Source organism: Canis aureus, chromosome 27 (assembly GCF_053574225.1).
Source record: "Canis aureus isolate CA01 chromosome 27, VMU_Caureus_v.1.0, whole genome shotgun sequence".
NCBI lineage: Eukaryota > Metazoa > Chordata > Mammalia > Carnivora > Canidae > Canis > Canis aureus.
In genome coordinates this window covers 26,248,764-26,261,486 of record NC_135637.1, presented here as the reverse complement: position 1 = coordinate 26,261,486, position 12,723 = coordinate 26,248,764, and the positions used below count along the sequence as shown (strand labels likewise).

Here is a 12,723-nt window from a genome sequence, read left to right as displayed (position 1 = left end):
TTGTTTTAATCCGTGGGGAAAAAAAACCAACACACATTCCATAAATACAAATAAGTATTTTTTTAAAGATTTTATTTACTTACTCATGAGAGACACAGGTAGAGAAGCAGAGACATAGGCAGAGGGAGAAGCAGGCTCCTCACAGGGAGCCTGACATGGAACTCGATCCCAGGACCTGGGATCATGACCTGAGCCGAAGGCAGACGCTCAACTGTGGAGCCACCGAGGCATCCCCAAGTAAGTATTTTGATGATGGCAAATATACACTGCCTTCTCCAGAGTTTCCTAGAATCTCCTATGATCTATTTGGCCTTCAAAAAAAAAAAAAATAATAATAGCTCCTATTCTATGTCTCAGCTGAGTCTAAGAGAGCTGCAATTAGTTCCTCATAAGTAACAAAACCATCCAGAACTACCATAAAGTGCTACCAAAGTTTATCTTTCTTACGAGATAGGTTATATAGCAAGAAACCTGCATGTCCAGCCACCTTTTAAAATGATTAAACAGGGGATCCCTGGGTGCCTCTGCAGTTTAGTGCCTGCCTTCAGACCAGGGCATGATCCTAGAGTCCCCAGATTGAGACTCACATCAGGCTCCCTGCATGGAGCCTGCTTCTCCCTCTGCCTGTGTCTCTGACTCTCTCTCCCTCTCTGTGTCTCTCATGAATAAATAAATAAAATCTTTTTAAAAAATGATTAAACAGCAGAAGTCATCTAGGCAGGGCAGACCGTGAATTTCTAATAAGATGTATTATAAGAGTTTGGTGTCTTGCTAGGTGTTGGTACAGGGGTTGGGGAGAAGTTAAAGAACTGATTAGTGGTTAAGTGTCTGCCTTGGTCTCAGGGAGTGATCCCGGGGTCCTGGGATTGAGTCCCCCATCAGGGTCCCCGCAGGAAGCCTACTTCTCCTGCCTATGTCTCTGCCTCTCTCTCTCTCTGTGTCTCTCATGAATAAATAAATAAAATCTAAAAAAACAAAACAAAAACAAAACAAAACAAAACAAAAAACAACCTGTTTAATTTCTATTGGCCTCATATAGATTTCAACTCAAAGGGATCCTATGCCAAATTAGGGTTTAATTGTTCTTTAGCAGAAAGAGAAACCAAATAATAAAAATATTCAAAGCATTAGTGGATTACCTTAAGAAGCAACATTCTAAAATGGGCATGTACATCGGTAAATTCCAGATATGCTTCAAGTTCTTGGATAAAAAAGATATTCTGCTCTTCACAATAATCATTCCAAATAAAAATGTTGGTCTTTTGAAAAAGACAAAGAAACTAACCACCCTCACACCTTCGGTATCATCATTCCTTAGAAGAGCCTCAGGTAAATATTTTTCCCCCTTTGGTAAATTAGGGAGATCTAAGGGAATATTAGAAAATATCATATTCAGTTTTACCTTACTATCTGCTGGGAGTGATAATTCTTTTTTTTTTTTTTAAGATTTTTTTTATTTATTCGTGAGAGACATGGAGAGGAAGAGTCAGGTTCCTCGCAGGAAGCCCGACACAGAACTTGATCCCAGGACCCCAGGATCACACCCTAAGCCGAAGGCAGATGTTCAACCGCTGAGCAACCCAGGCATCTATTTATTTATTTATTTATTTATTTATTTATTTATTTATTTATTTTTAACGATTTTATTTGGATAATTCTTTTTTTAAAAAAATATTTATTTAAAATCATCTCTACACACAATGTGGGCCTTGAACTCATGACCCCCAGATCAAGAGGTGCATGTTCCCCTGACTGAGCCAGTCAGGAACCCCTGGAAGTGATGATTCTTAAGTAATGATTCAATTTACAAACAGGCCAATCAAATTATAAAGAAGCAAACTACACATATGCCATATACTTCTCTCTGGTCTTGACTAAAGTTTCAGGTAACTTAGCAGCTTGGGTTAGCAAAACAGAGACTCAAAAGCCTTTATCTGATCGAATTTTTAAAAATGTATCTTTGGGGCACCTGGCTGGCTCAGTTGATAGAGCATGCAACTCTTTTTTTTTTTTTTTTTTTTAAGATTTTATTTATTTATTCATGAGAGACACACACAGAAAGAGGCAGAGACACAGGAAGAGGGAGGAGCAGGCTCCATGCAGGGAGCCCAATGTGGGTCTCCAGGATCATGCCCTGCAGAGAAGGCCGCGCTAAAGTACCGAGCCACCTGGGCTGCCTGAGTATGCAACTCTTGATCTCAAGGTTGTGAGTTTGAGTACTATGTTGGGTGTAGAGATTACTTTAAAATCTAAAAAAAATAAATAAATAAATAAAGAAAGAAAGAAAGAAAGAAAGAAAGAAAGAAAGAAAGAAAGAAAAAAGGAAGGAAGGAAGGAAGGAAGGAAGGAAGGAAGGAAGGAAAGAAGGAAGGAAGGAAGGAAGGAAGGAAGGAAGGAAGGAAAGAAAGAAAGAAAGAAAGAAAGAAAGAAAGAAAGGTATCTTTTACTATCACCTTGTTAATTAGGCTGTGTGCCACAAAGATAAGCAAAACAAAGGTCGAACATACCTTAAGAAATCATGTTAGTGGAGGTACAAAGGAACCCACGATTAGCTTTTTAATATCTAGTATTTAAGCAGTGTGAAAAACATAAGTAAAGGCAAAGCAAATAAACATTGCCATTGTTCAAGTTTTCATATTTTCTTTCCATTTTTTTTTAAGATTTTATTTATTTGAGAGTGATGGAGAGCAAGCATGAGCAGGAGGGGTGTGGAAGGGCAGAGGCAGAGGGACAAACAGGCTTCCTGCTGAGCAGGGAGGTGGATGTGCGGCTAGATCCTAGGACCCTGGGATCATGACCAGAGCCAAAGGCAGACGCTTAACTGACTGAGCCAGCCAGGTGCCCTGTCTTCAGGAGGTTTTCATATTTTCACTAGCAAAAATTTTTCATAAGGGTAATGTTTGACTTCATCCTTCCCCCAGAGTTGAATTAACACATATTTCAAATGCTAACCTTTTACTTATACAATTTAGAGGATGAAACTAATTCCTTTTCTTACTTATATTTGTTTTGTAACCTGGTAATAGTAATGTATCTAAAAGCAATGTTTTCTAATACTTATCTGAATAATGCAAGAAAGCATGAAACCAAACTCATTTGTTTAATGCTGCAATGCATGTGAAAATAGTGCCTTATACATATGAAGCACTCACTTAATGTATAGTTACAAAAAAAAACCCTATATGTTCTCATTCATTTGGGGAATATAAATAATAGTGAAAGGGAATAGAAGGGAATGGAGAAGAAATGTGTGGGAAATAACAGAAAGGGAGACAGAACATAAAGACTCCTAACTCTGGGAAACGAACTAGGGGTGGTCGAAGGGGAGGAGGGCGGGGAGTGGGGTGAATGGGTGACGGGCACTGAGGGGGGCACTTGACAGGATGAGCACTGGGTGTTATTCTGTATGTTGGCAAATTGAACACCAATAAAAAACAAATTTATTATTATATAAAAAAAACAAAAAACCTACACAAGTACTCAAAAACAACACAAATATATCTTTAGCTAACCTGAGTGGTTTAAAACATGAGAAATAATACTCTCCAGTTATATATGTTTATAGTTCATAATTGAAATAATCTCTTCCTCCACCAAAAAAAAAAAAAAAAAAATCCCAAGATGTTCTTTATTTTTCCTGTAAAGAAATCAGGAAGCAGTAAAGTCACCTTTACATATACGAAACAGGGAAATGTGACTTTAGATTTCTAAATCATTTTAACTGACTTGTGTTTCAGCCTGGCTCCTTTAACATTAACAGTCTCATAATGTGGTAATAAGCAACCTCTATTTTTTTTTTTTTTAAGATTTTATTTTGGGATGCCTGGGTGGCTCAGTTGGTTAAGCATCTGCTTCAGCTGGGGTTATCATCTTGAGTCCTGGGATGGAGTTCCACATTGGGTTCCCTGCTCACTGAGGAGCCTGGTTCCCCCTCTGCCTACTGCTCCCCCAGCTTGTGCACCCTCTTCTTGACAAATAAATTTAAAATCTAAAAAAAAAAAGATTGTATTTTTCAGTAACCTCTACACCCAACGGTGGAGATTGAACTCACAACCCCAAGATCAAGAATCATACACTCTACCCACTGAACCAGTCAGGCTGCCCTAGTGATAAGCCACTTAAAAAAAAAATAGCTGCTCTTTTCTCAATCTGAAGTTTAGTTTATAAACCTTTAGTTATTATCTTTGCTGAAACACCTTTGACAGAGGTGGCATTCGTACTTGATTACAAATGTGCCCAAATCTAATGAAATCACTATCATGGCAAAAAGAAAATACTGTAAGAGTCAGAATATGAGCTTGTCATAGTTACACTCATTTCTAGTAAAACATTTTTAAAGAGCAGGGACAGAATACTGTTTTAAGGGGGATGATCGGAAATTATAAGGAGAAAGTGAATAGTACCAGAATCGAGAGTGAGGTGATAATAGGAACTGACATCCTGGCAGACCCAGCAAAAGGAAAAATGAGATATTAGGAAGTTTCTCTTGGATCAATTTCCTTGGAGGTACATGGGTTTACCTTTCCAGCCGAATTCCCAAAGGGCTGCACTGAAGGGCAGCAAGGGCTAGACTGGATTTACAGCTCTGGTTCTGACTCTTCCATTCATAAGGTAAATGATCTTGAGCAAAACCTTGCCTTTCTCAATCTCAGTTTTCCAAAGGAAGAGATGGCTCTAAAAGTCGTCACCTTAAGTTACTCAGCGATTAGCTCGCTAATTTTTTAGCACTCTACGGGAGGCAGTGGCGAGGCTGGGCCGCGGCTGGGGAGGGGTTAATGCCGTTCGGCCCCGCCCCTTCCTGGCCCCGCCCCTTCCTGGCCCCGCCCCGCGGGCACCACCGCCCGCCCGGGTTGCACCCTTGACCCCGCCCCCAGGCCGTGCGTCCACCGGAAGTGCCCACGCGCGGGCAGCTCACTTCCGCCCGGCAGGTGACAGCCGTGGGGCTCCGAGCGGCCGGCGGCACGGACGCACCGGGGGAGCGGGAGGACGAGGCCGCGGACATTTTGCTGGCGAGCCAAGCCGTGCCGTGGCGCCGGGAGCCGTTCGGACCTGCGGGTGAGGAAGCGGGGAGTCCGGAGAGGCAGGAGAAGGAGTGGGGCGGGGAGGCGGTGGTCTGAGGTGAGGGGGTTTGTGGGGTCAGAGGTCACGGAGAGGACCGGACGCTAGAGGGGCGAGAGTGGCTTCCCGAGCCCCGACGCGGCAGAAGGACTGCGGGTTCATTCATTCACGCTCACTTGGCCGCCGGCCTGAATCCCAGGCGCCCCAGCCCGCATCCCCTCTTGGGGCGTCCTCCGGAGAGACTCCTAGACTTAGGCCCGGAGGAGTCCGCCCCTGGCCAGAGGGGAAACTCCGCTCTGAGTCCTGGTTTCCCCCTTCACATCCTGAGGCCTCCCAGTCATTCAGGGCCTTATCTCTTTGCTAGAGTTTAAAAAGGGAAAAAAAAAAAAAAAGAGAGAAAGAAAAGAAATCAAGAACCGGCTCTGTGCCGCCTGCCCGGAGGTAGGCTTGGGCTTGGTCTATCCGTTGGCGTTTCATGGACAGGTTATCTGGGGACACCTGTAATCATGCTAAAAATACGAAATGCTACCTACTATTTATTGAGCTCCTACTGTGTTTCATGCGCTGTGCTAAGCACAGTAGGTACGATGCCACATGTAACTTCTCAACAGCCCTTGCGAGGTAGCTGTTGTTGATATCCCCATTTTATCCACGAAGAAACTGAGGCACAGAGAACTTGAACCACACATGATAAGGTCAATCCTGTGATGCAGGCAGAGTCTGGGTTCCTACCCAGGCTCTCAGGGACCTGCAAAGTGCAGAGACAAAAGAGGCTGGAGCAAGGTTGGGGTGTAGGGGGTATTTAATATCTTTAGCTGCCATTGTATTTATTCGAAGCTCTGTAAAGATGTAGCCTTAATACTTTGAATCTAATTTTCGTAAGGGACATTTGATTTACGTGTTTAGGATGAAACAATTCTGCAGGCTACTGCTATAAGTGACTACCTTTCAGGGTCAAAGGGAAGTTTTTCTTGACTATTGAGAAGTGTGAGACTCAAAACAAATTATTCATGAAGCTAATTTAAGAATATTCAGATCCTGTCAGTGGTTGAGCTACATTCCTTTTGAAAAAAAAGAGAGGAAGCACATGACCCCTAGGGATCTCTTGACCCTAGGTTCTTGAAGAACATTCTCAAGGGGAGGGTCTCTGTCTCTCTGAGAAAAGTGCAGGCTCCTTGGCTTCCTGGCTGGGGAGCCACATCTTTCCTGGGAATGGTGAGGTCATTTGATGGCTGGAGGACTAGACTGTGAGTCTGAAACCTTATTCCTTTGCAGACATTGACTTGCTTCACTTCTGCCTCAGTTTCCCTGACAGCAGCACAAGGAAGACCTGCTGCCGTCCTATCCACTCCTGGGTGTTACAAACCTTAATGAACCTGCTAAGGTTTCCATATGCTTCTGAAGAAAGCCGAGATATAAATATTACTGTAGTACTTTTTTTTTTAACTCTATGATCTGTTTTCCTAGTTCCATTGAATTCGCAGAAACTTAATATTGTTACCTTATCCCCATCCTTCCAAGGGAGGATTTGAGATGAAGCGACTTGTCACAGAAGGTAGGAACATGAGCAGAGCTCAGCATCTGGCTCCCTGTCCTGAGTTGAGCCCACCAGCCTTCTCCGGCCTCTTAAAAACTGTCATAAAAAAGTAGCCTCAGTAGTTCTCAAAGAGTCAGATCCCTCAGAGGTTGTGGAGAAATTATCTGTTGAGTATGGTTTGAGCAGAGGCTTCATCCTGAGCAGCCTGAAGGGCTGGGAGGTGTAATGAAAAAACACTGCCTAACTCCCTCAGTTAACCCTTGGTTCTGACCCCAGCTCAGCAGCTCACCAGCTTCCTGGTAGTGTGACCTGGACAGCTTACTTAGTCTGGGCCTCCTTTACTTCAGTTTTAAAATAATAGTGACTACCACCTTCTCATCCCGCCACTCCCCATCCCCCACCTCCTGCCCCACTGGTGTGTGGGGGGATTAGATAAGGAAATTTGTGCAGAGACTGTTAGTGGTTGGGTGCTTTGATCCTAGGCAGTTGATGCCTACTGGGGGCCTTTTTCTGAGGAAGGCTGTGAACCCTCGTCTGTGGGGTATTACTTCCTTCTGCAAACAGAGACCTTTACATACACAACACTGCTACCCCCCTTCTTGTTTCACTTCCTAAAAGTGTTTCAGAACAAGTTTAGTTTGTTGGTCCTTCTGGCTTTGGGCTTGGGCTTTCATCTTTTTCTGGTCATCCTCTGAAACTGTTGCATGTCTTGACTACTCACTTCCTAGAAAACCCCCATGCCTGGCACCAAAGCTGGACATGCTGACAGTGAGCAAACATGGCTTGAATATGGGTTTTGCATTTTGGTGCAATTATGAAAGCTTGAGAGGGTGTCTGTTACATGTAGATGTTTCTTTTACTGAACAGGTTTTTTTTGTTGTTGTTGGTTTGGTTTGGTTTTTTTTTTTTTTTTTGCCTGAGTCAGGTCACTGATACATGATCATAGTCCAGAAATATTTTTCGTGTTTTGTTTTTCTCTTCACACAGAGACAAACAAATAACACCAGAGAGAAAACGTGACTTGGGGAATCCTTAAAAAAATAATACTGCTTGAATATCCATCAATGAGTCCTTATTGCTCTTAGGCTAAAATTCATAGTCTTTATCGTCGCCTTCAAGGCCTTTTGGGCTAACTCCTGCTTGGCTCTCCTGCCTTATCTCTCCCACTCCCCACATTTTTTTTTTTTTTAAGATTTTATTTATTCATGAGAGACAGAGAGAGAGAGAGAGAGAGAGAGAGAGAGAGAGAGAGGCAGAGACACAGGCAGAGAGAGAAGCAGGCTCCATGCAGGGAGCCCGATGTGGGACTCGATCCCGGGTCTCCAGGATCACACCCTGGGCTGAAGGCGGCGCTAAACCGCTGAGCCACTGGGGTTGCCCCCACTCGCCACTTCTATCTCTTCCCAGGCTCCTGTCAAATTCAGCTACTTGCCACTTCTGCAACTCCTAACTCTTTTTACCTCTGTGTCCTTACCTTGTGTTCTCCTTACTGCCTGGACACCATTTCTTGTCACACATGCCTCTTTCTTTGCTGGGCCACTAGTTAGAGCTTCCCATCTGATCATCTCTCCGACCTTGCAGGCCTGAATCTCCTCAGTGTCCTGTGGCACTGCTCATGATGGGTTGTCATGTTCACTTGCCTGTCTTCTAAGTAAACAGCCCTTAATCCTTGCGGGGGGGATGTGTTTTAACAGTCTGTGTCTCTAGCACTTAGTGAAATGTCTGGCACATATGTTCTTAGTGTCAGTGAATGGATGAATATTGCATTGACTTGTTAGGATTTCTTGATTCCTAAGGAATTCAAAGCACTTTCCAGATGATCTGTCCATCTTCATATCACTCCAGGGGGATAGGGAGAAGTCTGATCAGTGATAGTATTAACTACTCTCAGGCTACTGTTGCTACCACCCAGTCAGCCACTAGAGTGTTTCAGGGCCTCCAGAGACCTGGAGTTGGGGAGCAGCACAGAGGTGCTAGTGGTAACCACTTTCCCATTGTAGTAATAGTGGCCAGCATTCATCAAGCACTTGGTGGGCTGGGCACGACTGAAGGCTTTATATGTATTGACCTGTTTTAACCTCACAAATCCCTCATGTATGTGACATTGCAGCTCTCATTTTACAGTGGTGGTATGCTTGTACCTGTTAAGTTGTGTAGACTCCTGGAGAGCCCTTGTCAAACCTGCTGTGGCCACCTTTCCTTTCCCTACTCCTTGTTCTTAGATGGTCTCCTGTTATTTAATGGAGCTGAGGAGGGGCTTGCCTGTGGTTTTAGACTTTCAAGCCTCATGTTTTTTCAGTCTTTAGCCTTGGGCTTGACCTCTGATCTTTATTAAGAGGGTCTCCCCAAAGTTGGGAGACCTCTTCTAGTTAAGGTAAGAGGCTGGTTGTGTCAGAATTCCCAGAGTTCGATCAGTAGCCAGGATGCCTGCCTTAGTGACTGCTCTCCCAGGTTTGCCATCTCCTCTGTGAACTTGAGCTGGAAGATTTGGAAGTCAGGTCTTAAAGCTTTAAAACCAGTCCTTCATGGGACTCCTGGGTGGTTCAGCAGTTGAGTGTCTGCCTTTGGCCCAAGGCATGATCCTGGAGTCCCGGGATCAAGTCCCAAATCGGGCTCCCTGCACGGAGCCTGCTTCTGCCTCTGCCTGTGTCTCTGCCTCTCTCTCTCTCTCTCTCTCTCTCTCTCTCTCTGTGTCACTTGTGAATAAATAAAATCTTTTTTTTAAATAAATAAAATCTTTTAAAAAAATGTTTTTAAATAAAACCAGTCCTTCATCGTTCATTTTTAGCACTAAAAACATTCATTAATATAGAGCTCTGTAAAGGAATGGACGGGTGACATACTTTTTGCCATACCTAATTGCTTTTAGGGTCTTACGCATATTGAGAGGAATGACAAAATTTCATTAGCTGGTGAGTCTGCTTCTGTGGTCTCCATTCTCTGAATGAAGCTGAGTGGCTGGATGTTGAGACACTGAGGACAGAGCCTTCATACATTTATTCATTCAGTATTTATTGAGCCCAAGTGGATACCTGGCACTGGGCTAAGTGTGATGATAGGTAAACAAGCCAGTTTCTGCCCTTGGGTTACTTACTACATTCTAATGAGGTAGGGATTGGGAGGAAACAGAAGAAATAGAAAACAAATGTAATAATTAGAAAAACTGATAATCCATGAGAGAAACAGGCATAGTAGCCAACGCATGTTGAAGTGTAAGTCAGATCTACTCAAGACCCTTTAGCGGCTTCCACCTGACTCAGAGTAAAAGCCAGGGTTCTAACCTTCACCTGGAAGCCCCCTCCATTCTCCTCTGACCTCATAACCCACTACCCTCCTCATTGCTCACTCAGCTTTCCTGCTATTCCTCAGACAAGCCAGGGATGCTCCCACTTTTCACTATCTTAAGCCTGGAAGTCTCTTTCCCCAGACAGTGCCACCTGTCACCTTCTCAAGGTGGCCAGCTGGTTAAATTTCAACCTCCTTTCCTCCCCTCCTCCACACTCCCTATCCGCCTTCCTGTTTTCTCTTTTTCCATAGCATTTGTTGCTACATCAGATAGTATATATTGTACTTATTTGTCTTGCTTGTTGTGGTCCCTGTCTGCCACTGAGATATATGCGCCATGAAGGGAAGGATTTTTGTCTGACTTACTCACTGCTGTATCCCTAGCGTGTAGACCTGTTTATGGCATGTGAAAGGTGCTCAGCAAACATGAATAGGAATGGGGGTGGGGGTAAGGACAAGAAAATATGTACTTAGTGAGTGCAGGGTCAGTATCTTTGAAGTGATGTCATTTAAGCCGAGATTTGAAAGATAAGTTGGAGCAGCCACTCTAGAAGCTGGAGAGGATAATCCAGGCAGAAGGCTCAGCAAGTACAAAAGCAGTGAAGAGCTTGACAAAAGAACACAGAAGGCCTGTGGGCCTAGAGGGTTATAGAGAGAGGGAAGGGCCTGCCTGTGTTCACATCATAGCTGTGTCAGAGCCCTCTGCCACCAGCATTTGCATCCCCTCCTCCAGCAGCTCTAGTCTCTTTCTTTTTTTTTTTTTTTAATTTTTTTTTTATTTGTTTATGATAGTCACAGAGAGAGAGAGAGAGGCAGAGACAAAGGCAGAGGGAGAAGCAGGCTGCATGCACCGGGAGCCCGATGTGGGATTCGATCCCGGGTCTCCAGGATCGCGCCCTGGGCCAAAGGCAGGCGCCAAACCGCTGCGCCACCCAGGGATCCCTCTAGTCTCTTTCAACTGATGCTTGTGGGAGCAGAGGATGGGGAGGTGGCCTGGACATTTCTCCCATCAGAGCTCTTGCCACCTGGTCTTCTGCCCTTTGCTCTTTCTTCTCTCTTTTCTTTATTTACTTGTTTTCCATTTATCGGCTTTAAAATGAGCTAAGGGATTTGGCATTTTCAACTTTAGTTTTATCAAAATAACTTGACAACCAGAGCAGATGCATGTCTGATGCTGGCACACCCTGTGAGTGGAACATGGGGAAGCTGAGATTGGTTTACAAAACTTGAAATTTCCCTGAGAAGAGAGTTGAGCACTAATCATTCAGATGTTTATTGAGCACCTACTATTTGCCAAGTAATAGTCTAGGAGGTAGGGATACAGTAGTGAATAAAATGGACAGTCTTTGTCCTTATGGAGCACATTATGGAGGGAGAAAAAAAATAGATGATATAAATATATTTTATAGTATGTTGGTGATAAGTACCTTGAAGAAATACAAAAGGAGGAAAGAAGGATAGGGAGTTAGGGGGATTGGTTGGGGAGGTGTACAATTTTTTTTTTAGATTTTATTTATTTATTCATGAAAGACACAGAGAGAGGCAGAGACATAGGCAGAGGGAGAAGCAGGCACCCCACAGGGAGCCTGATGCAGGACTCAGTCCCTGGACCCGGGGATCACGCCCTGAGCCAAAGGCTGATGCTCAATCACTGAGGTACCCAGGCGTCCTGGATGTGTACGATATTAAAGTGGTCAGAGAAAGTGACATCTGAGTGAGATTTGAAAGAGATGAGGGACTGAACCATGATGCTGTCTGGAGAAAGAGCCTCCCTCCCTGGCAATTGTACCATATGTACAAACATTGTAGAAACATGCTTCTTGTGTTCAAGGATCATCAAAGAGGACCCCATATGGCTAGAATCGAGGAAATGATGGAGAAAACAATGGGAGAAAAGTTCAAAGAAGTAATGATGAATGGTGTGTATGTGTGTGAGAGAGAACCAGAAAGGATATGTGTCTCATATGGACCTATAGTCCATAATGCCATGATAGAGATTTTGGCTTTTACTCTGAGACAGGGAACCATTGGAGGATTTTGGACAGAGGAGTACCACTGACTTAGACTCTAATGGGATCATTCTGCCTGGTGCTGAAGTAGGTTGTTGAGAGCGGTGTGGAAGCAGTTTTGGTAGCAATCCCAATAAAAAGTGATGGTGTCTTGGAGCTGGTGAAAGCCGCCTTATGGATTCTGGATTCATTTTGAAGGTAGACCCCAGTAGCATTTGCTGATAGATTAGATGTAGGATATGAGAGTGTGTGTTGTCAAAGATAACTGAGATTTTTGGCCTGAGACCCTGCTAAAGATGTTGGCAGTAACTAGATAATGAAAACTGCAGATGAGCCAGTTGAGGGATGGGGAGAAGCAGGAAGTCAGGTTTTTAAAATTTTTATTTATTTATTATTTTTTAATTTTTAAGTCCAACGTTTATAATATGAGGGCCAGGGCTTTCTCCTCAACTCAAGTTTATAAATTTTCAATTGGCTTGTGAGGCCAATAGAGATACTTCTTGTCTAATTTGGTTTCTGGGAAGACTTCATTCAGGTCCTCAATGGCCATCTGATCAAATGGAATTATGTTCTTCATCTTCTCCAGCTCTTTTTCATATTCTTCAATCCTGGCCTTTGAGAGAGACAAAAACTCAGCACAGCTTTTCACATCTTCATCTTCTCCAGCTCTTTTTCATATTCTTCAATCCTGGCCTTTGAGAGAAACAAAAACTCAGCACAGCTTTTCACATCTTCTTTTTCCTCAGCATCCACCTGGACAGTGTATTTATCCTCTGGCACAAGAACCTTCAGGGCATTAAACTTCTTCTCAAAGTCATCTACCAAGCCAGCCTT

The 12,723-nt window shown here is 43.7% G+C and overlaps 1 protein-coding gene across 6 annotated transcripts in view; it reads left to right on the top strand.

Annotated features, from left to right (window-relative positions):
• Positions 1–12,723, top strand: part of AP1B1 (adaptor related protein complex 1 subunit beta 1) — an 82,838-nt gene that overhangs the window by 20,587 nt on the left and 49,528 nt on the right. For 4 of the 6 annotated variants that reach the window (XM_077874243.1, XM_077874242.1, XM_077874241.1 and 1 more), the window contains exon 1: positions 4,896–5,055. The exons of 1 other annotated variant lie outside the window; for it this stretch is intronic. The gene's annotated coding sequence lies outside the window, so the exon portion shown is untranslated. Of the gene's footprint in view, positions 1–4,895; positions 5,056–12,723 lie in introns of those variants that run through there. One more of the 6 variants, XM_077874245.1, reaches the window with a different exon arrangement.